Source organism: Desmodus rotundus, chromosome 7 (genome assembly GCF_022682495.2).
Source record: "Desmodus rotundus isolate HL8 chromosome 7, HLdesRot8A.1, whole genome shotgun sequence".
Lineage (NCBI taxonomy): Eukaryota > Metazoa > Chordata > Mammalia > Chiroptera > Phyllostomidae > Desmodus > Desmodus rotundus.
Genome location: NC_071393.1, coordinates 10900994 through 10906000, shown reverse-complemented (window position 1 = coordinate 10906000; position 5007 = coordinate 10900994).

Genomic DNA, 5007 nt, shown 5'->3' with positions numbered 1-5007 from the left:
AGGTACTGCTGTGCCCCGCCCCTTTCCCCGCCCCGCGCTCGAAGAGCCCCGCTTCAGGGCGGCCCCTGGTGGCTGAGGGGGAGCTGCGGCGCGGAGCTGGGAGCGCAAGGGAAGGGGTTTGGCAAAGAGCCCCAAAGACGTCCAGTCCTTGGTATCGCCGGAACTTCCCCGTAATTCGCCTGGAGGCTCCCACAGGAACCCAGAACCTTCGGAAACTCCAGACATGCAGGCGGGGTTACTCCCAGGGGAAACAACTTTGAAACTGAGGATGAGAGAGGTGCGGTACACTAAAGACCCGAGGAGGATGCAGGCACTCTGGGACACCACTGCTCACGGTCACAGGAGCCAGAGAGTACAAGGACACTGCTGGGCGGACAGGTTCCACTCCGTGCGCACTCCATCCAGCCCCAGGAGCATGCTGTGGGACCAGGATGACCCTGGTAAATCAGCCACAGAATTTTCAGTTCTCAGAGGAGAATCCAGGTGGCATCTGATTAGCCTGGATTTGCAGGGCCTGGTGATAATCAAGTCTCAGGTAGGACCCATTTGTTGCCCCTACAGCTCTTGTGCCCCCTCACCTTCATGCCCTTCTAGACGTTAAGACAATTTTTGCTCTTGGTAGGCAGCCAGGGAGTCACACAGGCCTGGTTTGAGTCTCAAATCCCAGCTCTGCCACTTACCACCTAGGTCACTTGGCAAATGCATTCAACCTCTCTGAACTGGTTTACCTCTTCTTTGAAATGCAGACAACTTCTGGGTAATGTGTGCTTACACTGCGCACACAGAAGGCCTGGCCCCTTGCTCCGAACAAGGCCCACAAGCAGCTAAGCTAGTTCCCTCCTCTCAGCACCTAATGAGGCCCCGCCTTCCACTGTTGTTTAGTAATAGGATACTTGGGACCGGAAGGGGGTGTGATGTGAACTTCCCAGCCTCTCCCTGTTTTGGTCTCTAGCTGTGCATGAGAACAGGGCAAGTCTGGTGACCGCTCAGCCTCAGCAGCAGGACAGGTGGTCTGATGGCCAATACGCACTGTACTCATGCCAAGTGTGCGCCCTCCTCTGCGCTGCCTGCTGCTTTTACACAGCTGGAGGAAAGGATTTCGGAAACACAGGAGGGGCGAGGAAAGCCACTGCCCGAGGCCAAAGTGAGCAAGGGAAGTGTGGCAAATTGTTCCCCAGCTTCCCTACTCTTGGACTGCACTGCCGTTTCAAACCCACACAGGTGCCTACTGCACAAACCACCAGGCAGCCTGCGCTGCTGCTGCCCTGAAGCCTCGCCCCAACGTCCACTGGGACAGAAGGGTGGGTGGCCAGCCTTTTGGCATCTCCAGGCCACACTGGAAGAAAGTTGTCTTGGGCCTCACAGTAAATACACAAACAGTAACAAAAAGTGATGAGCAAAAAAAAAAAAAAGGTTTTAAGTAAATTTACGATTTTGTGTTGAGCCACATTCATAGCCATTCTGGGCTGCGCGCGGCCCGCAGGCCACAGATTGGACACCCTGCAGGATCCACCCTCTTAGAGCATGGGGGCAGTCAGTATCTCACCTGTTCGGCCTCAGAATCATCGGTGTTGGGCAGGATCAACCACGAGTGTACAAAGTCCCTTACCAGCATCCCTCAGGAGCTGCTGGGACACTGGGCAGGAGGGTGCTGCAAACCCCTGCTGTGCCACTAGGGGTTATCTTTCTGAAAGTCCCTAAATAGTCTCAGCCAAGACCTCTGTCAGCAACTCTCTGACACTTCCAGTTTCTGAAAAAGTACAGAACCTGGTTCCTCCGGCTGTGAAATTAAGAGAAAATGAATCAAGATCATGTTCATGGAGCAAACACATGCACGCAGAGCCTGGACACTCCTGGGTACGTGCCAAGATTCCATTTCATTTGTAAAACGTGTTCATGTGGCCATTCACGTAACGAATAGTCCTAGAGCTAGGCAGTGTGTTAGATACGGGGGACACAAAGATTTATCCATGCATTCAGCAGATACTTGAGTGACTGCTGTTTGTCAGGCACTGTCCTAGTTACCAGGGGCATGATGCCGAACGAGAGTCTCCATCCTCACAACAAATACAGGACCGCAGGAGTGCACAGGAAAGTGATGGTGACAAACTGGCAGCGTGCATGCAGTGAGGAGAAACAACGCAGGTGAGAGGCGAGGGCCTGACGGAGAGGGCTATTGTGGACAGTAACAAGGGACGGCCTTGCTGAGAGGGGGAGGGGGAGGGGGACGGTTCGGCAGAGACCACGACGAGAGGAGGGAGCAAGCCCAGCACACCTTGGGGGAAGAGCTCTCGGTTCAGGAGTCCTGAGGAGGGAACATCTGGGGCGCATTTGAGGAGAAGCAAAGAGACAAGTGCGGCTGCCGTGAGCGAGGGGGAGAGTGGGAGAGATGAGACTGGAGAGGAAGGCAGGGGCCAGACAACGGAGGGCTTTGCTTTTCTCCCCAGTCTGAAGAGAAGCCACTAGCAGGTTTGCCGTAGAGGAGCGGCATATGGTTGTTTACATTGTTAAAGGATCATTGGCTGCTTTGCAGGAGTCCACTGTCGGATGGCGGTGTGGCAATATGGAGCCAGTCAGGTCTGTCACATGGAACGGGTGAGTTGGAGTGAGGCCTTGGACCGCAGTGATAGTCGGGGGGAGGGGGTGGAAAGAAGTCATCAGATTCGGGAGCTATTTAAAGAATTTCAGTAAGACGCAGTCCCTGCTCTCAAACACTTGCAACCACAATGATAAAAAAGAATAAAACCCGCCATAATGTAATGGGAATGACATGCGAGGTTATAGAGAACCACCAATGCAGGTCCTTTGGGGGAGTGGACAGGCTTAGAGGTGACATTTGAGCTGCATTTTGAAGGATAAATGAAACCCCACCAGACGAATAAAGGAGGCAAAAGGAAGGTCACCCCAGGCAGAGGGGACAGCCTAAGTGAAGGCTTGGGAGTGTGAAACCACAGAACGCCTTTGGGAATCATTAAGTGGTTTGGGGGGCGGGGCAGTGAGGGCTGGAAGGCAGGCCTACAAAGGTGCTTGGAACCAGACTGTGAAGGATCTTGAAGGAGACATTCAGGAGTGTATCCATTATTGCATGAATGAGAGAGTGTCCTCGAAGGTTTTATGAGTGCGTATGGGACATGAGCAGAACTGTATTTCTGAAGATAATGCTGATTCATGATGGAGTAGACTAGAAGGACACTGAGGACTAAACCAATGAGGAAACAAGGTCCATTCATTTAACAAAGATGATTAAGTACCCACCACATGGTCGGCATTGGGAGCAGAGCAATACATAAGTAAACATAGTGCCTTTCTTTTCTTTTTTTTAAAGATTTTATTTATTTTCAGAGAGAGGGGAAGGGAAGGAGAAAGAGGGAAAGAAACATCGACTGGCTACCTCCTGCACACCCCCAAATGGGGACCTGGCCCACAACCCAGGCATGTGCCCTGACTGGGAATTGAACCAGTGACCCTTCGGTTTGCAGGCTGGCAATCAATCCACTGAGCCACACCAGACAGGACATAGTGCCTTTCTTTACAGATTTTAAGTCTGGTGGGGAGGTAAGATACAGGCGACACATTGAACATACCATTGTTAAGACGTAGGAAGTCTTGGGTGTGGAAATGAGAACGGCTTGCCTGTCCATAAGATATAATGGGAATAGAATCACTGCAAAGTCTCCTGATACGTAGAAACGATTTTTAAATAATATTTTGGGGCTATATATACCTTTATAGCTGTAAAAGCATTTTCACATAAGGCCTCTTACTTGACTGTATGTGTTATACGAACTGTAATTATTAAGTAATTAACATTATTATTAGACTGTATAACCCAGGGTGAAAGTTAGGCAAAAGCAGAGCTGTCCTGGAGTGCGGGAAAGGCGTCCCCGCAGACAAGGACAACACAACAGAGAAGACGGGCCTGGTACCATGAACAGCATCAGTCTCGAGAGAACAGTGTGTTTAGCTGTCTTTATGTCTCCTTTCTGAGAGGATCCATCTAGAAGGAGTGAGACAGGGCTAAGGACAAAATTCTTCAAATGTACAGGGGTCTCCACTGAACGGTCTCAGTTTAACAATGCCGTGTCCCAGGAGCAACCTGCTTTAAAAACGGATCTTTCCCGACCAGGGCTGGGTGTCACGCGTAAGAGTCCTGAAATGGGATGTGGGGCATTTGCACAGTGGTGCTTGAATTCATTCTCTGCCACATCTCTGGCCTAGCTGGCTCCTTTCTGCTGTTGTCAAAATCAAATTCTGCACTAATCTCTCCCTTGTTTTCAAATGACAGAATCGCTCTGTTAGGTTTCAGAAAGCTGGGATTACACAACGTTCTTATGGCTTTAAGTCCTCTGGTGATTGGGGAACTCAGGAAAGGACTGGATTAAAAAAGGGGGGGGGCAGCCAGTGGACTGAATAGGGGATTCCTTTCAGAAATCTGCCTGTGGACCCAATGTTCACCACTTAAGAGGATTCTAAGAGTCTTTAAATGAAATGAAAAGGGATGTGGATTACAAGAATATACATGTGTCAAAGCTGAACTCTCCACTGAAGACTGTACATCTCACTGTGTATAACTGTAACTCAGTAATAAGAAACATCAAGCAAGGAGGACAGAAAAAAATCATTAATACTGACAAGCAGAACCAAATGCTCTGGACTGCCTTAGGGAGATGCATTACAAGTTTTCAAAACAGGGTGGCCGGATTCGGTGGGTAAGAGGCTCTGACAGTGAGGCCAAGGCTGCCAGAAGCTGACTCCTATGCAGGCTATTAGCTGTCCATGGTTTTGTGGGTACGCTTTGTACCCCTCACCTGAGCTAGCAAGTTCTGTATTTGTTTCCTGGTTTCCAGGGCAAAAGAGAGGAAAAGCACAGATGAAGGAAATCCTATCCTCTGTAAACAACTGATTGGTCAGAATTTACCATTTTCTTTTAAAAACAGCATATCAGGTCTCCAAATACTAGAATATATCATCATCACCATTCTCATTCAGAATATTCCTCCCTCTCCT